Here is a 24,633-nt window from a genome sequence, read left to right on the forward strand (position 1 = left end):
AATGCTGTACATTGGAAGTGTTGGCAAGAGGGGGAAGCAAAGCAGATAAGAAAACAAATGGTTAAAGACAATGGTGGAAGATTTTGATGCTTTAAATGTTATCTATACCTCAGGATTCCTCAGGGGCCTTATCTGTGAATGGCATAGTTTCCCCAATGTGCAAGAACATCAGGATACTATTTTTCAAAAATTTTTAGAATGATTCTCATTTCTTGTGAACAAATATTTGCCAGATTTACATATTGTTTGAATTCTGAGGATATGTTTTAAAAACATATTTGTCTACTAAATAAGAACATTCCTTTCAGGTATTTTCAATCCTACTGGGATATAAATATTTAACATTACTTACCAGTTTGACAGATTCAATTGGAGCTCAAAAGTAAAGAACTTTTGAATAGAAATATTTTTAATAGAAATATAGCTTTCAGAATCAAATATAAACCTATAAAATTTCTTATAAATGAAATAAAAGTGAAGCATTTATTTAAATATACTAAAATTTTAAAATATATAACATAAATGCTACCATTTAAAAATAAGATGTATATTAGGCAAAAAAATAATTTCTGGAATTTTTAGAGTAAGTAATAAACACTTTCAATGAGTTTTAAGTATATGCTCATTGTTGTACTTTGATATTTTTAATACTTATTTTATTGTATATGTATCACTGTTTTGCCTACATGTATATGTATAAATTAAATGCATGCCTGATACCTCTAAAGGTCAGAAAAGGGTGTCAGATCCCCTGGAACTGAAATTACATGTGGTTGTGAATCACAATGTGGGTGCTAAGAACCAAATCCAAGTCCTCTGCAAGACCAAGAAGTGCTCTAACCCTCTGAGTCATCTTTTGCCAGCCCTTAAACTGTATCTAAACATTCTAGCTCATGGAGTCTTCGGTTAAGCTCATGAAGTTCACAGCATAGAAATGCAATGGGTAACTGACTAATCCATTGAAATGAAAGCAGCATTTCTTTACACACACACATATGAAAATAAGAATTCATATGAAAATTTGAAAATTTATTTAAAAGGCATGGAAATATAATTTAAAGGGAAAAAACATTATCTTGCACAACCTGAAAGTAAGCTAGAGCATTAGATCATATTTAAATAGTTCAGAGATGAACATGATAAAATTAACTTTCATTTAATTAATAAAAGATCAAATTTCATAGCTATATTTAAATATAATCATGATTGAGATAAAGACATAGATTATTGGAGAATTTCAAATATTTTTACCTAGCAAGCATCATTTAAGTGAAGATCTGTCTTTCTGTCTACAAAGTTTAATGGAGCAACTGGACAGAGCTGATAATCCTCAGTGGACGACGTTTCTTCCCACAGCCAATGCATTTACTTATAGTTTCTTTTAACTGGAGTGAATTGTTCAAAATCATGAACTATAGTTAGAATAGTCAATGGGTCTGTCTAAGTGATGAATACAAAATGTGTGTGTGTTTTATTTCTGTATACATACACACATATGTATGGATGGATAAAACTAAAATATTACATAGGTAAAAGATATAGAAATAAGTCAAATGCGCAAGGGTTCAGAGTAAGGTAGAGGAAATAATTGAGAGCTACTACGCTGAGACAGTAGTGGTCCTTGGTAGACTTACTGTGTTAGTGTTAAATGGACATTTGCTAAACTATTTGCTCAAAATATACTATACTACATCTTCTTCTATTTCCTCATTTGTAATTTATCTAAATGTATCACCTACAAAAGCATTTAGCATGTTAATACAGTTTTCTATATAAGAAGATAGATGCTAATGTTATTACTATGCAATCTTGTCTTCATGGTGATGAGAGAGTTAATATATGAGGAAATCAAACATATATTAGAAGTGAAGTTTAATTTTATTTATTTACTTATTTATGTAGTGTCTTAAGAGAATTCACAAAATAAATATGCATATAAAGCGTAATGAAAATGTATTATGCATGTATTTATATGACACTTTAAAACTACAAAATAATTTAACATATTCTCACAACTCTGAAAAGGACAAAAAGGTATTTTATTTTGTCAGCATTCTATTCCTTCACAAGTTGGAAAAGTTAAAAGTGGACTCTAACTAATGCTCATAAAACTAAATGCTTACAAATCATGTAAAACAATGAGCAGTGCTTAAAAATGTTAAAGGTTTGATTATTGAATAAATACTTCCAGCAGAGAGCGTTGGAACCAGACAGCTGTCACTCCGACCTTTAAGGGGAACTGGAAATACCATGTGTAGACCAAATAACTTGCCCAATACAAGCTCAAGCGCTCAACAAATCCAAACAGGGACAAACAGTGACAGTCTGCCAAGCCAGCTGCTCCCAGCCGTTGTTAAGGCTCTTCTTCCAGGAAAGAATCATGTTCTGGTATTATTCTCAGTAGAGATAAATGTCAGCATGTCAATTCCTGGCATGATTAAGGATTTTGACAATCCATTGTCTACCACACACTAATCAACTACTGCAAGCATCACTTAGACATTGCTTGTATTGCTATGATATAATTGTTATCCGGATTTAGAAAAAAAAATTTGATTTGATACCAAGAAACCAGGAAAAAAAAAGAAGGCAAAATGTTAGAAATATTCTACACATTCCCACTGAAGTCATTCCTTCACTATTTCAAAACTGAAGTGTTTAAATGCAAACATCATAAGGACAGACGGGCTACAGTCAATACCAGTAAATCTCTAGGAAGCATTAAAAAGCTACTCTCAAGCTTCCGTTTTTACTTTTGAAAGAATAAAAATAAAAATGACAAGCCTGATCATTTGACTACTGATCAAAAATCTAGGAGGTGACAAATGAGGTTCTATAGCAATCAGCTTTGAAAAATATCTTTATTGGGTGTTGATGGAAGAAAATAAGCTTGAAGAGAAAGCAATGAAAAGCAAATTAAAAAACAGTAACAATCAGGAATGACGCTAAGATGAGAGAGAATGAGAAAAGGTAGATTGAGATCAGAACCAAGCTGTGAGAAGTACCTGCGGGTACTGAGAGCTAAATTAATATAATAAACTTTTCGTATTTCCTGAAATTAAACTGAGAATAAGACATGCCAGCTATGCAGAGAACACACAACAGAGATTTATTAAAATGGAAATAAATGCATGAGCCAATGGCATTCTGAGGCCTGATTGTACCTCAGAAGCTTTTAGATGCCAATCACTCTTCGTTCCTTCCATGTCCTTCACGATTGGGATAGGGGATGCTTTCTTTTTGTTGATGTAGAAATACAGTTGACACCTCAACATTTATTTTGGAGCCAAATATGAGCAACCACTTCTCAGGAACACAGAGTCAGTTCACCCCAAATGTCATGTTATAATGTGGTTAGAGTTTCATAATGTTTTATAAAACAAGTAATGTCAGGGATGAAGACTTCTTAAGAGTATATGGATGTAGGTTGTCAGGTTACAGCAAAGTAGGGGCATCTCTGTAATCAACCTCAGATGCAATTTGATGACTTTCTTAGTCTTCAGTTTATGTGATTTGAATAGGTATAGCCCCTCCCTCCATCAACTCATGTGTTTGACTCATGCATTTGAGTACTTGGTCCATAGATTGCAGCACTATTAAGAGGTATGACCTTGTTGGGGGAAGTGTGTCTCTGTGGAGGCAGGGTTTGAGGTCTCACATATGCTCAAGCCAACGCCCAGTTACGCAACACTCCTTTTGCTGCCTGTGGATCCAGATGTAGAACTCTCTTCCTCCGGCATCCTGTCTGCCTGTATGCTGTCATGCTTTCCACTGTGATGATAATGGACTAAACTCCTGAAACTGTAAGCCAGACACAATTAAATGTTTACCTATAGAAAAGTGCCATAGTCATGGTTTCTCTTCACAGTAATAGAAACCATCACTAAGACAGGTTACTAGAAGCTAGGAACCTTTTAATATATTCTAAAAGGTGGCTATTATTATAAACACTATTAAGAATGCCAAGACAATTTGATGGTCCTGTGATGTTTCTTTGCTTGACAACCACAGTAATTGTAATCTACCAATCACTCTAGAAGAATACTTAAAAGAAAACTACCTCTATTGTTTTATGTGGAGGACATTGAGTTCATATATCATAACCCTTTAAAATTAGCTGTAGTCCTGTAACTAAATTCTCACAGAGGTATATAAAGGATATACGGAGAAACTTCTTTAGTATCAGAGATACCTTGCAATGAGGATTTCAATCTATTGGCCTCAGAGGTCAGCATAGGGACAGAGCTACATTCAACAGTACCTTATAGGATAGATTCATTGTAAATTATCTTCACTTTAAAAATCTTTTGAGATTAGAAAGACATTATTTGTATTTTTCCTTTGCTCTCTCCAAACCTTCCATGTTATCCTTCTGTCTAATTTTCATTAACTGTTATTGCAAGCATATATGCAAATATGTCTATATCCCTAAGACATATTACAGCCTGCTCAGTCTGTGTAATGTTAGTTGCATGTATGTTTTCAGGGATAAACAGTGAGCATTTGCGAAACAATTGATGTTATTTTCCCTGGGGAATACCAGGTCTCCCACTCTTAGCATTCCTTAGTCTTGGTCACATCTAACACTTTTTGGTTAATGTCTTATGGACTTTTCCATGTCTGTTCTGGTATTTGTATTGTTGCAGTCCTTGTCTAGCTCATGTATGGGCAGTCATGTTGGTGAGACTTTATGGATATAATTTTTTTTTATGTTATTAGACTCTCTGAAAACTCCATGATATTTTTTCTGGCTCTTATAGCCTTTCTACCCACTCTGTTGCAAGTCTTACATACAGGAGTATTTTGGATGTGTATCTATTAGGGTGAAGGCATAAGTCACACAACAATCCCACACCAGTTTAGAATTATGATTAATAAAATGGTTATTTATTTAAAGGAAAAACTTACAGATCACCTTCCTAAACAACAGCTTTCTGCACAGCCAGGAAAACGGGTCTAGTATCTGGAAGCAGAGTCCAAAGCAAGAGAGAGAGCTCACAGCTACTGCTGCTTTAAAAAGCAGAAGAGACCACACCTAAGTGAACTGGTATCTTAAAGACTATTGGCTGAAGGAGTGGAAGGAGCTTCTGTAGCACCTTCCCCTTTTGTTTAAGTAAGAGCGTTCTAAACTTATTATAAAATTATATACAATAAGAACAAATATACAGGTATCTTAATCAAAGGTAGAATTGTATACTGCAATATGATATGTATATATATATATATATATATATCTCAATACATAAAACTGTTTTAAACAGAGGTAGAAACATGCATGCATACAATATTCAATATAATTTTGGTGCGGGAGAATTGTCTATATTCTGTCAATCATGGTTTGAATAAATGCTGATTGGCCAGGCGGGAAATATAGGCAGGTAAACCAGACAGGAAGTAGAACACACGAATTCTGGGAAGGAGGAAGCTGATTTCTCCCACTCCTGCCCAGACCACCGAGGAAGGAGGATGTAACCTGACAGCAGAAAAAGGTACTGAGCCACATGGCTAACATAGAACAGAATAATGGGTTAATATAAGTTACAAGAACTAATAAGTAGCCTGACTTAATGAGCCAATTAGCTTTCTGTAAAGAATGGCGGGCCACTTCCCACTGCCTGCCCGGCTAGCTTTACCAGAAATAATTACACTGAAACTGTATTCTTTTAAACATTGCCTGGCCCATTATCTGTAGCCTCTTATTGGCTAACTCTTACATATTGATCTAACCCATTTTTAATAATCTGTGTAGCACCACGAGATGGTGGCTTACTTGGAGGATTCTAACCTGCAGCTATCTCAGAGAGGAGAGTCATGGCGACTGACTGCCTCTGCTTTCTTTCTCCCAGAATTCTGTTCTGTCTACTCCATCCACCTAAGGGCTGGCCTATCAAAAAGGCCAAGGTAGTTTCTTTATTAACCAATGAAAGGAACACATTGACATTTAACCCTCCTCCATCAGCTTTCTAACTTACAGAGATTGCTGTGTGATTTTTCTCTGGGAATAAACAGTGGGAACCAGGCGGGATAGAAACCCCAACTAGCAGGCTCCCTTCATGTTACATAATTTAACTTTGTATCCATATATAAGAATTTATACCATTGTAATTATCTATAAACAATAACTCACAAATACCAATCTATTATCCCGTCATCCAATTTTTTTTTCTCTCTCTCTCTTTTTTTTTTTTGAAAAAGATCCCTGAGCTTATAAAATTCCTCCCCCAACCCTCTACCATATACCAAGTATAATCAACCCCTTAATGATGTCCCTAAGCCTGAGGACAAACTTTGTTGGGAGAGGGGATATTGTCCTCTAGAAAGAGCTGTCATGGAGTTGCCAGAGACAGATGTGCTGAATCTTTCCTGGTAGGCCACTGCCATGTGGTAATATACAGATTAACAGAAATGGGTTAAATCAAGATGTGAGAGTTAGCTAATAAAATGCTAGAGAAAATGGGCCAGGCAGTGATTAAATTCATATAATTTCTGTGTGATTATTTCATGTGTGTTTTGGGGATTAAGCTAGCCAGGTGGCCAGGAAGAAAAAGCAGCTCGCTTTTCCTTCAACATTAGGGCTAGGCTCCAAAACTCTGAATTTTGATTGGTTGAGGTCTTTTGTAGTTATACCTCCTTTTGAAAAGAGAAATTTCCTCATTGAGGCATGAAAGCTACATGTATCTGTGGATATAAGAACAAATGCTTAGGTTTTAGTCAGAGGTTGTGCTGGTTTAGTAAAGTAGTATTTATAAACAACACATCTCTAATCAGACTTAATACCTACTGAACAAGAGAGATGTCATGCCTGGCACTGGAACCTAGGCTTTTGCTCTGTACCATGGATATGCGAAAATTCATTTAATTTTCTTCTGTCTCTGGGTTTTTTTTTTTTTTTAAAAAAAAACTTTCCTCTCTGATTTCTTGGTTGACCTGTTTATTCAAATATGTGTTTTTTAGGTTTCTAGTATTTTCATGGTTTCTTTAGTTTTTAGTATTTTCTCTAAATAGTCTTATTGTACTACAATGTGATAAGACACAGGGAACTATATCAAGTATTATTATTTGTTGAGAATTGGCTAGTTAGGGTTAGAGATTGGGATTCTCACTGGAGCCTAAATCTTACTGATTAAGCTAGACAGACTTGCTAGCAAACCCCTGTGAGTCTTCGATCTCCACTTTCCCAGAGTAAGACTACAGACATGTGCCACTATGCCTGGCTTTTATGACATGAGACTGTAGATCAAACTTAGATGCCCATACTTCATGTCAAATACCTTCCCTACTGTGACAATATTTCATTTCTCCAGGAAGAAACTGACATCTAGAAAGTTCTCTGCTATTAAGGTTTTATGATATTATCCTAAATCAAAACAATTTGACATTTCAATGGCTTATGACAAAATGGAATACTAAGTTTGTATTATGGGAGACAAAGTTCTCTGGATTTTTTTTTTTTGGAGTACAACTGAAGAAATTCCTCCAATCTTGGACATGGCATTTTCTTGGAAGAATAAAGAAATTTAAGAAACTGATGATTTTTATTAATAGATGGATAGATGATAGATAGATAAATGAGTGACATAAAGATGATAAATAAATGACAAATTAGACAGATACATAAGTACACAGGTACATAGACAGATGATCAATAAATGAAGATATAACTAGATAAATTGGACAGACAGATAATATATGATGTAGAGACAAATCTATTATGTACAAAATCATTATTTACTGAGTATACACTCAAGATCAGCTTCAACATCTCATTATTTTGTGAATACTTAGTGCTGGGTTTCAGTTTAATTTCTTGACAGTCATGAGCATCTATGTCAGATTTCCCTCTAGGGTCCTTCTCATTCAGCATAGATTCTTCAGGACACCTGAATAAACAGTATAGTGTACATGTCTATCAGCCTAAGCATTGTTCTCATCATCACAGTGAAATATCAGAGCGTAATAAAAGAGACTGGAATATGTTTATCCTGTTGCATTTCTATACATGCAATACAATCTGGCCCCTTAATATTTATTAAATAATAAACAAGTATGTTCTTATGGTCCAATATTCTTCCATAACTTTATAGTCATTAGTAAATGTGTTATGTCATTTATAAATGCATTGCCTTTAAGTTTCATACTTGCTTTATAAAATTATTTGTTTTATCTTTTGCTAATCAGATCTAAAATTTACATTTCTTTACCTATAACTTTTTATCTCTCTCTATATGCATATATGAGTAAGAGCAACCATAATCTCTATCTCTTTAATATTCTATTAAGAACTTAACCACAAATCTAAGCTATTTCCTATAATAAACTTCCATTTTAAATTTAAAAAATATTTATACTCATTGTTTCAAATTATGTCTAGTTATATATCTCTTCATGAGAGTTTGTACTCTTGAGTGCAGGTGCCCAAGGAGGTTAGATGTGTCAAATCCCCTGGGTCTTCAGTTACAAATAGCTGACAGACACCTAATATGCATCTTCTGCAAGAGCCAGTGGCCCCAAAGCCCCCATTTAAACAACAAAACAAAAAACAGTGTTTTAAATGATGCTTTGATTGAATGTAATTTCATGTGTGTTTTAATTAATGTTAATTGATATTGTTAGGCTAAATTTCAAGTAATTGTAAATATTATATGAAAGTTTAGATATTTCTCCATTACATTGTGTGTGTGTGTGTGTCTGTGTGTGCATGTGATGTGTGTGTGTGTGTCTGTCTGTGTGTGTTCACGCATATGTGCATGGACACACAGATGCCATGGTGGAAGACAGAATACCGTTTTCAGGAGTCACTCATCTTCTTGTACTATGTGGGACCCAGATTTAGAACTCAGGTCCTCAAGCTTAACAACAAACCACTTGACTCTTTGATATGTATGTTTAACCCAGCTCATGCATATAATCCCAAACCTCTGGAAGCTAAAACTGCAGGGCCTTTGAAAATTCAAGAGCAGTCTGAATTATATAATGAATTCAGGGCCATCCTGGAAGATACTGTGAAAAAAAAAAAGTTTAGTTTTGTGATTAAAAGGAAGAAAAAAATTACAGGTGGTGCCTGAGAGATGGCTCAGTGGGCAAAGCTCTTCTGCTCCTCATGTGGGCCTCAGTCATGGTCTGAGTGTGTTTCACACAGATCCCATGAAGAAAATAGGACAGAACAGAAAACAGAAAATTGTATTCTAGCCTCCACATTCATGATTTGGCATATGTGCACTCAGCCCCAATGAATAAGAATCAATTAAAAAGGAAAATTTTATTTACTTAAAATAATGAAAATTTTAATTAAATAAAAAATAAAGATTTTATAATGTGTTATACTCTGACCTGGTCTATAAGCATAAGATGATTAACTGTATATTGACTTACTGGAATGTTTTCCTCTTTCAAAATTAGACAAAAGAAAATTTTCAGAATTTCATTTTGAAAATAGACTTCTTTCAATGTGTTTCTAAAGTTAGTAAGCTAAAAAATAAAAACAAAAGTACCAAACAGAGATGTTTGCTCATCCAGCTTTAGGAATTAAAATGTATTCATTTGTCTTAGTAGAATGATTATATTTTGATTCTTTTGCTTCTCATAATTAATATTTTGATCATGCAAGGGGTTATTATCTGATATTTATGAAGTCAATATGGACTATAAAAAATAAGTAATCGTTCTGAATTTTAAAATTAAGAGGATTACAACATCACATTTGGACTTTCTAAGGATTTTAGTTTACATTATAAAATTGTAAATAGGGATCATTGAATAAGTTCAATCACTAGAGGGCTTGCCATGCAATCAAGTAATTTTCATAAATAATAATTTATAAATCCTAGAAAACAATTTATAACATATATTTGGAAGTAGAAATTTGTAACATGAGGGCCAGCTTTTTGGGGTTTCTCTCCCACCCAGTACTCCACAGCCGGCAAGTCCCAAAAAAAACCACAGAGTCTACATTAGGTTATAAACTGATTGGCCCATTAGCTCAGTCTTCTTATTAACTAATCCTTACATCTTACAGTAACCCATCATTCTTGTCTGTGTTAGCCATGTGACTCAGTACCTTTTTCAGCTATCAGATCACATGTTGCTTCTTGAGTGGTCTGGGCAGGAAAGGCGAAGAGAGCTTCCTCCTCCCTAGCCTTCTCCTATTCTCATTGCCCTGCCTCTACTTCCTATCTGGTTGACCCACCTATACTTCCTGCCTTGCCGATCAGCGTTTTATTAAAATACATGGTTGACAGAATATAGACAATTCTCCCGCACCAGAAATTGCATTTCCCATCCTTAGAAATCTGACTTGCTAGTGATTGTATTTCTAGTAAAATGAAATCACATAAGTGTTACTTTGTAATAAAAGAAGTCAGGTTGGTTTTAAAAACTTCTCTTTAGGAATAACTTTCTAAATCTGGTCCCAATGATTCACACCTTCTGGTACCACATCACAGTGCAATTTACAAGCCTTGGATGTAGTATGACCTAGAACTTGTTTCTACCAGATGTAAGAAACACCAACACACCTTTACTTCAAAGACCAGATGTAGTCTGTGTTTTACTTCTGATTCATGTTCTTACTCTTGCTGCTCCTTCTGCTGCAGTCAACCGAATGCTCCATGGCATGGGGACGTCCATCAAAACAAACATGAGAAAACCTACAGATAATGAATGTGTTTGGAAGCCAATTCTTCTCCAGCTCAGACTTTAGGAGCTGCAACCCCAAAACACAGGTTCACCATGTACAATATCGTGAATCAAAGTTTCTATCTAAGGCTGACTGCATTCCCCACCATTCTAACTGCTGCTACTCTGAGCAGCTGATTTTCTGGTTATCTTTTAGTCCATATTAGGCAATGCCATCATCAGTTGATTGTCATACTGTATCTGAGATTATTTAAAATTAGCATTTTATAATAGAAAGTGGAATGAACCTAACTTCATTTGACTTTGCCATTGATGAGCAAAAGTAGATTCACAATGCCCTAAAGAAAAAAAATGAATGGAAAAATATTTCTTTTTTCATCTATTTGGTTCATTAACACCGACCTTAGAGTTGATTTATTTTATTTCTGTTAAAGGATTGTCTTTATCATTGTACATTTAAAATTATCATTTCTAATATCAATCAAAAGTAAGTGATAGTGAAAGTTATATTTTTAAAAACTAATGACAATTTTACTTGAACATTAAGTGATCACACATGACAGAAGTTTGTAATATATGAGTTGAAACACAGTTACAATAGACAAATAAAGTATGGGACAGAATTAAACAAAATTACTCAAGAGCACAATCAAAATATTAACTTTCTATCAAAGGCAGCAATCTCTTATTTGTAAGTGTATAATTATACTTTCTCTAGTGCCACGACATTCACTGTTGTTTTCAGAGTTGCTTATCTGAAATCTTAAAAAAAAGAAAGAAGGCTTAATGTTAAAGACTTGTAACAGTGAATGTAGAATTAGTGTAGATATTATGCATGTATGTGAATTTTAAGCATGGTTATGTTACATGCACATAAAATATATATCATTTCATTACCTAGTAAGTTTTCATATAGTTTCTACATTTATGTATACAATATGTAAATTGAACTCAAATATTAACTGTGGATACAATCCTTGACCTGTCTCCAATTAGTCACTTTACCAGAGCTCAAGCACAGCAACATGTAGATCAACTTAAACTACCTTGTAATTTTAGGCAAAGGAATGTGTAACTGGGCTTTCCCGTGGGTTATATGTGGGTTATTTATAGTTGATTTTTATATTCCCTATCATTGTGGCATTATAGCCCATTGAATTAATAAAACCACCACTAATACATAAGGTACAAAGATGATGTCCATGGAACTCTTATTTATGGCCTCTAGTTAGAATTAGTGCTGAAATAAATGTGCATATTGCGCACAGTATTATTGACTATAGCCTGGGAAAAGGATTTCTTAAATCATCAATGCATTAAGCCCAAGGCTTGACGGATAATGCCAAAAAATGTTGCAATGTGTTTAAGCCAATTCCTACACACAATACATGAGTTTTTGACTCAAATATGATTCATAAGAATGTCTATCTTTTAAATATACATTATGGTGGGGTAGGGAACACATGGCTGTGATACTGATGTGTTTTACACACATGAATACTGACACTTTATATTTAAATAATCTTTATACCAATTTGTGATTAAAATTCACTAAATGTATGTTTTTAAGACTTCAGTGCATTTTTATTGATTTTTTGAAAACATTATATATTTTAACCTGGCTTTCTTCTTATTTCCTAAAAGGTTTGAGATGTTTCAACAGTGCCAATTTAGACTAAATGATAATCTGGTTTTCTGTTTACAATTATTGAACAGACATCCAAAGCAAAAGTTAAATAGAATGTTTTTACTAGAAACTCACAAATTTCTGTATAATAAACAAAACTACAATGAAAACTTACATTTGAAGATGTTATTTGTCAGCCATATATACGGTGAGGGGTTACTAATCAGAAATACATGAAATCAAAAAACTCAAAGAAAGATGAGAAGTCTACTTTAAACTTAATAAATTCATAAAATACAAATATCTTTTTACAAATTTTTTAGCAATTCCTTGAAAATCAAATCATGATTCCTACTAAGATATTATGCATACTCACTATTTGTTACTTAATTAACAATATTTTAGCATGTATGACAAGACCAGCGTTTGTTCCTTACTTACATCAAGCTGTTACTTTAGTGTTTGCAAGTTTCTGTTCTACGATTAGATAATTCCACAGTTGTCCATCTGTTCTTCTCTGGCTAACAATGTACAAATGGACGATAAGTTATGTTGTCATAGTTAAAAAATTAGTTCCCTGAGTTAAGTTGCCAACTAACCACAAGTACCTGTATATATAAGTATATTGATTTTATTAGTTTTATGTGTCTGAATATTATGTTTTAATACAGAAGTGAAGTGGAAGCTGTGGTAAGTACTTTCCACCAAGGATCTGTTAATCATCCATACTCACCAACTTTCAGAAATTTAAAATATTGTAATCTTAGAATGTTTTAATCATCTCTTCAGTGCTTAGTTCAAAAACATGAGCTGCAATGCCCAAGAAAATATATTCTCATTTTTTAAAAAAAGATATATTTGTTTTTTTACTTTATTTTATTTTTAGGCTTGCTTATTTTTTATTTTATATGTATAAGTGTTTTGTCTGCATGTCTGTCTACGTATCACTTTCATGCCTGGTTTCACTTGGGGCACGAAGAGGACCTTCTGGAAATATAGAAGGTTATTAGCTGCCAGATGGGTGTTGTTGGAAATTAAGCTCATATCCTCTGCAAGATAAAGATAACTCTTAGATAAGGAGCCATCTCTCTCCAGCCCTATTTTATTTTATTTATTTTGGAATTTGCTAAAAAAAAAAAAAACCTTTGCTTGCTGATAATATCACAATTTATCACACCAATTCTCCAAAATTCAAAACATTCTTCATCAAAAAATCTTTAGTTATTTATATATTAAACTTCACATTATTTTAAAGAAATAATGTTTTAATTTACAGTGTTCAAGACAGTTCATTCACAAAACCTAAATGAACAAAATTTATAGACAGTACTAATGAATCAAATAGATGAACGGAGAAATATTTGTCATTTTCTTAGAACATAGTTATTTGCCATTTTGTTCAGAAAATCATATATATAAAGGGGATTTATGGGTTTGTTTTACAGAATGTGGTCTGGCTATTCCAACAATGGTTGTTTTTCACAAGAGAGGCCAATAGCTGTGCCATCTACAAAATTAGATCTGGAATGTTTCGTCTATTTTGGAAACCTAAAATAAAAGATACCAATGCTAGCAAAGGAATCCTTAGCTGCAGGATAAATGAACTTACCAGTTAGAATAATGGAAAGAAAACAAAAATTAAAAAAAAAATGTATTTCTTTTATGTCATTTTACTTAGGCTGCCACCAGAAAGTTTGGTCAAAATTTAGAGTAGGTCTTCTCACAATAAATGTTCCAATAAATAAAATTCCTCATAGTGTTCTTAGCTTCTTGGGTTTTAGTTGATTCCAGATATACTCAAGTTGACAGACATTGCAGACAGTAATTGCAAGTCTACCCCTTGCCATTTTAATACGCTAGTGCATCTCCTTATGTTTTGCTTAATCCCCAAGGCTGAGGCAGAGTGTAGAGGGCATCCACACACTTGAATCAGATGGGGCCCAAGAGTTAAAAGGACAAGTAGACACATGTCTCATCTGTAACTTACAATAAATCTTCAATTGATAACCACTTTCCTCTCAAGGAGTCCCACTGGGGAAACAAACAACTCTTAAGGCTAGGCTGTATGACTAGCAGGAAATGGTCAACAGAATGGCCTCTTTGAAAGTTCCTTGTCTCACAATGCTAGATTAGAGCTTTTTGTTTATTTTGCTTATGTGTGTTTATGTATGTATATGTGCGTGTATGTGTATATATGTATGAGTATATATACACACACTATATATATATGTCTCTTATCTCTTTTTATCCTACAATTCCTTTGTGTATATATTATGACTGTTAATTTAGTGTTTTGTGGGGCTGTGTTTTTTGTTCCACCTCATGGGCTCTTTTTTATTGTTGGTTTGTTTGTCCAATTCTCACAAGCAGTGTTTGTTTCATCTCATTATATTATATTATAATCTTATTATGGATTAAAAGCCTGTTTGTATTCTAATGAGAGACAAAAAGGGCATGGATATGGGTGAGACAGAAGGTGGGGAGGAACTGGAAATAGTTCAGGAAGAAGAAATTGTAATCAGGATATTATTTATGTGAGAAAAATTACGTCTTCCAGGCTACTGCCATCTAACTGATGTTAGCATTGGTTTATTTTAAAATGTCAATTCATCGTTCTACCAGGCCAGCTGCTTCAAGATGATGGGAACATGGTAAGACAAATGAATTCCATGAGTGTGGACCCACCATCACACATTTTTGACTTTGAAGTGAGTTTCTTGGTCAGAAGCAAGGTTGTGTGGAAAACAAAGATGACAGCTAAGGCATTCTGTGAGTCCTTGGTTGGTAATTTTGATAGAACCACTGCTTTTCAACTTCATTTCAGGCAAATATTTGGAGAGGACTGAAAGTTACCACATTCTTTGCTATAATACTACAGTAATAGTGTCTAACAAAGTTGTTAAAGTTGATCCCTTCTGAAACCTCTCCAGGTGGGCCTCAACAGTTCATATAGGGTTGAGCACTATTGTCCTCCAAGATCCGACTAGGTTGATGCATTAGGCCCTGCTTTCTGTGTTCAGCTGCTTTCATAGTCCAAAGTCTTAAAGTCTTTCACATTCTTTTAAACACACACACACACACACACACACACACGCACACGCACACGCACACGCACACGCACACGCACACACACACACACACACACACACAGAGCCATGTCTGTCACAGAAATAACTCAATACCTGGTAGAAACTGCTCTCAAAGTTACTTTTCGATTGTGGTGACAAAGTAAATCATTTACATGGGTGTATGGTCTCAGGTGAAGTTTATGATGTCAACGCAAAGGCTCAGTGTTAGCAATAGCTATGAACTCACATCTTGATTCTTAAGCAGAATGAGGAGGGAGAAATTGGATAAGTCTTTTGAAATGGCAAAGCCTGCCCCAGTAACAAAACTCCTTCATTCTGGCCACACTTCTGTTTCATTCTCAAACCTTCAAACATATGAATCTGCGGGGACCATTTTCATACAAACAACCATAGCATTCATTAAGAAATATAGCAACAAATGCTGGAGAGAGTATATGGAAATAAGAACTATTATTCATTGCCTGTGAGAATACAAACCAAAATAGTGGCATGGAAACCAGTTTAGAGGTTCATAAGTGATTGAAAATAGAACTACAATATGACCCATATGTCCCATTACTCGAGATACACTCAGAGAATCCATGTCCCATCATTAGGGATATTTGTGAATTCATGTGTTTTGTTTCTCTGTTCATGATAATTAGAAAACGGAACCCACTTAGATATCCATCAATAGAGTGAAAAGGGAAATGTAGTGTATATATACATAATGAAATAATATTCAATCAGAAAGAAAAATGAAATAATGAAATTTGGGGGAAAATGAATGGACTTAGAAAGTATAGTAAATTAAGAGAGGTGACACAAACTCAGAAAACAAAAAGAAAACATTGCTCCTCACTGTCTGCATAGCCAAGTTTACAATGTATTTGAAATATACCTGCATATTTCAAAGCAGGTATAAGTGTGGATAGACTATAACATCTTATGATGAGACCATAAAAAAGGAGATATTAGGTGATAATAAGGAAGTCAGAATACAGACAAAGTGTCACATGAGTTATGAAAGGCAAATAGCTATTTTTTTCTAGTTTCTACCAGACATGGTTATTGGTTTCTTTGTATGGAGGATAAGCAAGACAAAAATCTAATTGATAGTAAAACTACAAAGCCCTAGGTGCAGGTTCAGGCTTCAGAATGGTCATTATGATGGAAAAGAAGTTCACCGAAGTCAACAGAGTTTTAAACTGGGAAAAGGTTTTATCAACTGCCTTGATCTAGCTGTTTTTATTGGCAGCACATTACAGCAAGTGATTTTAAAAAACAAATAAATGACAAACATCAAATTTCTGTTTTCTTCCTTTGCTTGCTTTGTAAAATGATTTTTTATTATTTATGCTTCATTTGAAGGTATTATTCTATATTTCTTTCAGAGGTAAAAAGTCTATTTGCTCTGTTCAGTTTTGGGATCAAATATAGGTCCTAATGAATCATACACACGCACTCTATCATTGAGCTAAAGCCTCACTTCTCTCAATGCTATTATCTAAATAACTCAATTTCTGTTCTCAAATTCATGTTTTCCGTTATTCTTTTGGGACATGAGTTAAATATTCATGTTTTCCTTACTAGTTAACTGAAAAAATAATAAATTATGGACTTATTATGAGGTATTAGGTTTTGGTAACAATTTGTAAGGGGTATTTAAAACTGGCATACTTTGCTGTCCATTAAAACAACAGCTAATGTTCTATCTATGCCTTTAGGTACTCCAAAATTCCTTTTGAATAATTTCTCAAGTGAGTTTGTACGCTTATTAAATGAGGGCAGCAGCCTTTTGGCTGATTTCTCATCTGTTCCTACGAATCCCATGTGCCAATCTGGATGATGTAGATTTGAATATTAGCACATATAAAAACCCAACTCATCTGCAGTTAATTTGGGGATTCGCAGTCCACGGTGGCAGAGATCTCGGATCAGAAGGCACTTCAGTGCTTTTTAATTGGCGATGCAGTTCAGCACACACACACACACACACACACACACACACACACTAAAAATCTCACTTTTCTGAAGGATCGCTCTGTCTTCCAGGAGCAGATAGTTTTTCCCCGATTCTGAGCGCAGAGCATAGCGGGGAAAGTACGATGGTGGTTGAACTAAAGAGAGGAGAGCAGGGAGGTTTGTAGTTGAGAGCACTTCTGTTCACCTCCCCTGGTGGGAAGGAATGGAATAATGAAGTTCAGCCTCCAGCTGCTCAACGTCCTCAGGACATCAATTAAGCCCTGTATTTCTCAAGTCTGTTTCTGTTTCTCGGTTATGTGCGTTTTTGGGATACTCAATTATCGCCCACTAAATCACCTTCCAATTACACTGAGGAGGACGGCAAGCTCGCAAAATGTAGTCCAAGCTCCATTGTTAGTAAAAATAATAAATGCCCCTCACATCATTGCTACTGATATTTCTATAAATATTGTACTAATTTAACATTGTTCTTGAACTTCAGTTTCGGCGATGGCATTTGCTTTGCTTCTACTTAAGAGGCATCATCATGTTCAGGATTACGATTCCATGTTGTGCCAAGAGGAAATTTTTCCATAACATATTTATAATATAAAATATGAAGGCAAGATCAAATATGAAAATGATAATTAATTCTAGACTTCAAATCTCATAAATTTATAATTGCATATGGAAACCTGTGTGTAGCTGTGGATCTGATGAACACATTAATTTTTATGAGGAAGACTGATTGTTTTGGTAATGATCATCTGCATTGGTGTCATACTTGCATGTGTTACCTAAGCAATTATGATGCTCTATCCAGGAGCTTCTCTAATGACTTAAAAATTTTACCATCTAATTATGTTTATATGTAAGATATTATGAGAACCCAGGAACTAATAACTCTGGAAAAGACTATACTGCTGGTAGATAATTCTTGTATCACATAAAATTTGAAATTACTCAATGCATTTCCCCAATATAGCTGTGTAAACAGCACTTAAACCATGGCAGCAACAACAGACAGGTAAAGAAAGCTGTATTCTCATGGCCACCGCCCCCCTGGAGAGGGAACTAAAGGGGACTAATGACAGTTGAGATTAGCAGAATTTCTCTGCTACAGGAATGAGTCTTTTAATTGATTATCTAACACTAAAGAGTAAGCCCTGAAATCATATACACATTAAACAACATCAAATAGACTTAGCAGGCTATAGTTATATTTTTATGCATATATTTATATAGGTAATAATAACTAAAGAAAAAGAAACCAAGAATTTGAGAGGGAGTAGGGGGAGTGGAATGAGTTGGAAGAGACAGAGGAGGGGAATGATGAGGCTAATTTTTTAGATCATTTAAATTTTGTTTTATGTGTATGGCTGCTTTTTTCTTTTCTATGCCTTGTGCATCACAAACATGCAATGACCATAGAGCCCAGAGGAAGCCATGGGCTCCCTTGGAACTGGAACTGCAGAAGACTGTGAGCTGCCTGTGGTGATAGGAATGGGACAGGGACCTCTAAAGGAGCAGCCAGGCCTCTTCACGTTTCAGGCATCTCTCTGACTGAGGAATTACGTAATTATATTTTAGTTCAAATATCATGCAGTTATGTTTTAAGCTCAAAAGACTAAAGATATAAGTTTTATTTTCTTCATACAAAACTATAACTAATTTTTTAAAAAAATATTTAAAAAATATTAATAGAAAACATTGTCCTGATTTTTTACTACCTTGGAAACTGGAATTTTCACCCATTAAGTAAGCAATTTGCTCTAATGTCAAGTTGTGAATGCCTTTTGAGAGGCAAATGAGGAAAGAGAAAAAAGGATAGAGGGAAAAAAAGAGAAAAGGGAGGGAGAAAATATATTTTTGTTTAAGTAACCTAGACTATACCACTAGTTACTGTAGATCATATGAATTAAATTCATTTAAAAATTGGAGCCAGGCAAAATAAAGGAAGATTAAGTAATTACATAATAATCTCTTGCTAAAAACTATCTGCAACAAAACATGACACAGATTGATGGTTGATGGTTTGTATTTTTCGAATGACAGATAAACACAATATAGCACAAACACACACATTTTTGTCTGTGGATCTTGAGTCAGTAGGACACGTGGAGAAACAAACAACAGTCATTCCTGGTCAGTGTGTGTCTGTCTTGTTTTTAGTGTATGGGTATTTAGGCTCCATGTGTGAATTTGTGCCATGAAGGTCAGAAGAGAAGATCTCATATCCTGGAACTGAAGTTATGGATTACAGCAAACCATCATTTGGGTACTGGGAACTTAAGCCAGGTGTTCTGGAAGAACAAGTGTTGTTTCCAGGCAAGTCATCGGTTAAGTCCCTCATCCATGGTGTTTTGATCCTGACTAAGGCTTATTGCCATAAGACTGTGACAGACTAAGGGGTCACCAGTGAAGTATTGAGAAGATGTGCCTTCCACAGCACTCCAGATAGTCAGTGCTGGCTACACAATGTACATGATGGAGGACTCAAGCAAACCATAGCTCTTTAAGTTAACGTTTTACATTTACACATCACCATGTTATTAACAAATATTAAATCCGAGTGGTGGTAGCACATTCCTTCAATCCCAGCACATGGGATAAAGAGGCAGGTAAATTTTTGTGAGCTCAAGGCCAGTCTCTGTTCTACAAGAGGTAGTTCCAGGCCAGATAGGGTTTTTGCACAAGAAAACCCTGTCTCAAAAAAACCAAACAAACAAAGAAAGATAATAAATGTCTAAAGTGATGGGCTTTATTATAACACTTCATTCACTGATATAATAACCCTATTTATCACCTGATATATATTCACAATTCTTGTCTTATTCTGATGAACTTCTTTCTCTTCTTTGACAATCTGCCTTTTGCTTTCATGTCTGTGTTTGTTTATAATTTGAAATGTCAAATAACGTATTTGAATAATATATGTTAATACATATAAATATAAATGTCATATTTTGCTGCGGCCATTCTGTAACATGAAAGGGGCATGCTTGTCGGGTTTTATGTCCCACCCGGTACCCCACAACCAGCAAGCCCCAAAGAAAATCACACAGAGTCTACATTAGGTTATAAACTGATTGGCCCATTAGCTCAGACTTTTTATTATCTCTTGTAACTTGTATTAACTCATTATTTTTATCTATGTTAGCCACATGGCTCAGTACCTTTCTCAGCAGGGCAGGCCACATCTTGCCAATTCAGAGTCTGGGCAGGAGTGCGGAGAGAGCTTCCTGCTTCCCAGAATACGCCTGTTCTCATTGCCCTGCCTCTACTTCCTGTCTGGTTGAGCCACCTATACTTTCTGCCTGGTCAATCAGCATTTATTTAAAATAAACAGATTGACAGAATACAAACAATTCTCCTGCACCAATATTTTATATAAGATATCTGAATAGGATATGTCACTATATGAATATTAATGACATTGTATAGATTTCTCTCTATAGGTATGCATACACACACACACACACACACACACACACACACATGCTTACATGGGAGGTTTTTTGCAATCTCCTGTGACTCATTTACAGAGGATTCAATGTCCACTTATGACACCAGGAGCATGCATACCACATATACATACATCCTTGCAAAATACTCATACACAAAAAAATAAATGAATAAATAATTCCACAAGGATGAAGCCTCTTGTGCGATGACCAGATGCCTCCATGGGTAAGGAAGGTAACCCTATCAATCTGAGTTTTATTATTAGAATGCAGATGGTGGAAGGTGAGAACTAAATATTCCAAACTGATCTCTGACCTCCACATACACTCCATGATATATGCACACAAAGAAATAATAAATAATATAAAACATTACTAAATTTTTAAATTAAATTAAAATATTAAAAGAAACAGCTTCTTTGTTTTTTACTAAACATTAATTAATGACAAATTCCAGAATAAAAAAAAATGTAATGTCATTAAAATAATAAGCATTTTTATAAAACTCTCTGAGAAGCTATATGTGTTCAAGGCTAAGGATGTAGCTCAATTGGAACAGTACATGCCCATTATTCATGAACTGCTGGGTTCATCCCGCAACACAGAATGCAGCTGGCGGAGCAGAATTTTATCACACGCACTGAGGAGGTAAGGGCAGAAAAGTCTGAAGTTCAACATCTTCCTCTGGTTCTCAGTTCCAGAGCACACATGAGATTCTGTCTTAAAAACTAAAATAGAAATTATTTTCATGTATTACAATATTCTTGAAATCAAATTGACTTCTATTTGCTCATCCTATCTAGAATAAATTTCTATTTGAACAGCTGGCTCTCTGGTCCTAAGGAACTTAGCTACAAAGCTTGTTAATAGAAACAGTATCAATCAGTCATGTTCCATTTAGCGCTGGATTTGTGACTGCATTTTATCCTCAGCTGAGACGCAGAGATCCGCTGAGAAATACAAGTATTTGAAAGTTGGTCATGGTTTATAACTCCTGGGATTCAATCCTTTTAGGCACATGATATGGCAAGAAACAACAACAGAAAGAGAGAGAGATAGAGAGAGAGAGAGAGAGAGAGAGAGAGAGAGAGAGAGAGAGAGAGAAACACAATGCTGAGGATCAATTTTCAAAAGACAATAAACCAGATAGAGGACCTGTGGAGAACTGGGCTATCTATAGGGAAATTAAACCTTGATAACAGCAAAGATCTTACAAATGTATTTCTTGAGAGAACAAAAACCCTTCCATTTAGACTTTAAATTGCATTTAAATAGGGAAACAGATCCACTTATTTGCTATGCATCTTTCCCATAATTTTAAATTGGAAAAAGGAAGTGTAAAATACAGTCCAGCTCTGTTTTGCCTTTTGACGTCAATTCAAGTCAAGTACAAAGAATCCTGTTTAGAAAATGCACTGGCACTAATCCGTAGTCGTCCAGTGACAGCACGGAAAAGCAATACCATACCTAATTAAATTAGTTAAATGCTGCTGTCTGGATTTATCTAGTTGTTGTAATTTAATCAGTGTTAAATGAGATCATCATTTAATTAAAATTGAAACTAATTAATTGTTCCAATTGTTGTTTCTATGAAAGATGAAATTTCTTAGCAAAGCCACTTTGAGGAAGCTAGGAGATCACTTTGCACAATGCCTCAGGACCAATCTCAGGAATCAGACCCCATCCCAAGATAGTCATCATGGTGTTTTAAATGAACATACAGCGTTAAAGAGAAAATATTGACTTAACGCTGGCTCAAAGTAATATACCTAAAACAAGAAGTAAAAAAGGCAAAGAACTAAAACCATCACAAAAACTCAAGGAAAACAAAACAAAAGCCATGTATTAATTTCTCATCTATTTGTTGATCAAAAGCAATTTGATTACGGTACGTTCCATAGACATTTTTCAGTTTTGATGTTACAATATATTTTTGTTAGATGACTGTGGGACCCTGTCCTCCCTGATCCTTGAGACCAAAATACTGGATGCAAATAATGTTTACGCTAACCAGCTAAGCTTCCTGCTAGTTCCGTCCTTGGTTCTGCTACAGCCTGGTACATTAGCCTGAGGGATCTATTTTACTTTAAAATGGTAATTTCTCAACCTGCCTCAAAGAAGCTCAGGCACCAAGGCCCATCTAACCTGTCTGACATTGCCTTGTACCCTCGACCACCTGCCTGGGAAAAAACTCCCACAGAGACCAGTTTCCCCAGCCCCCTCTGGGTGGGAGGAGTTTTCCTTTACTGGTGTCTTTATTCTCCTTCCTGTTTTTGTTGGGAGGAGGCCTTGCCTTTTTGATCCTGGTTGCCCACTGGTATAAACACCCGACATGAGTTTAATAAAGTGGCCATTTACACTGGTAAATGAGCAAAGGTCTCTTTTTGTGTGTGTCTCTTTTAACCCTCAGGACAATCGTCCATTCTCGTGGACCCAAGTTCGGGAAAGCACGCGCCTGAATTCGGTGTGGGTATCCACAGAAAAGTGCGGGGTCTAACAGATGACTTGATTGTTCTTCATTGTAGATGGATCTGTCTGCCATTGTACTCTTTCCTTTGACTTTTTGTAAACCTCTGGGAAAGGTTTATTCATTAGTGAATAAAAATACATATTTTTAGTCTTTTCTGCTTTCTAGGGAAAGCTTGAATACTAGGGGTGAGATCATATGGGGAACTGAGGAGGAAAACATTTCTTTTTGTTTTAATTTACTTATTTATTTATTTATAAAAATTTCCACTTTCTCCACTCCTCCCAATACCCTCCCATTCCCCCCCACAGTCCCTCTCTTCCTCCTTCTCCAGTCCCAGGAGCAGTCAGGGTTTCCTACCCTGTGGGAAGTTCAAGTTCCTCCCCCCTCCCTCCAGGTCTAGGAAGGTGAGCTTCCAAACAGACTAGGATCCCAAAAAGCCAGTACATGCAGACAAAACAAGACCCAGTGCCATTGACAATGGCTTCTCAGTCAGCCCCCATGTCAGCCACATTCAGAGAATCCGGTTTGATCACATGCTCGTTCAGTCCCAGTCCAGCTGGCCTTGGTGAGCTCTCATTAGATTAGTCCCCATGTGTGGAGGGCCGGACCACATTCTCCATTGCTTCTAGGAACAAAGGTAGAGATTGACCTCTGTGACCCCAAGGTGTGGCGGCACACGCCTTTAGTCCTGATGCCTGGGCGGCAGAGAAAAGCAGATCTCTGTGAGTTCAAGGTGATGTAGCACACGCCTTTAATCCCAGCGCACGTGCTTTGTAACTCTCTACCGCTGCGTCCCTGCCTACTCCCGAGGCATCATCTGGGATAATGGGCAGTGGACCGATTCAAGAGTGACACGTCAGAAGCGAGGACTGTTTCCTTTATAAGGGCTGGGTTCCCCTCATTCTGGGTCTCCGCTTTGGAAGCTGATGCTCTCCCTCTCAAGAGGCATTAAAGCTTTACTGCAGAAGTATCCTAAGTGCCCCGCGTCGTTCTTGCTGGCGAGACCGTAGCGCGGGACACCCATGCATCAGTGGGTGAACGCACCCCTCGCTGTCCTGACTTCCTTTTTCATGCTCTCCCTCCTTCTTCTCCTCATTTGGGCCTTAGAGGCTCAGTCCAGTGCTCCAATGTGGGTCTCCATCTCTATCTCCATCCATCGTCGGATGAGGGTTCCCTCTGATCCTGCCTTCCTTGCTCACGTTCACCCTCCATTTGCTTCACATTTGGACCTAGGGAGTTAAGGCCAGTGTTCCAATGTGTGTCTCTGTCTCCATCCATCGCCAGATGAAGGTTCTATGGTGATATGCAAAATATTCATCAGTATGGTTATGGACCAAGGCCAGTTCAGGCACCCTCTCCTCTGATGCCCAGAGATTAATCTGGGGACCTCACCTTGGGCCTGGG

The sequence above is a fragment of the Myodes glareolus genome, chromosome 26 (assembly GCF_982192425.1).
Source record: "Myodes glareolus chromosome 26, mMyoGla1.1, whole genome shotgun sequence".
Lineage (NCBI taxonomy): Eukaryota > Metazoa > Chordata > Mammalia > Rodentia > Cricetidae > Myodes > Myodes glareolus.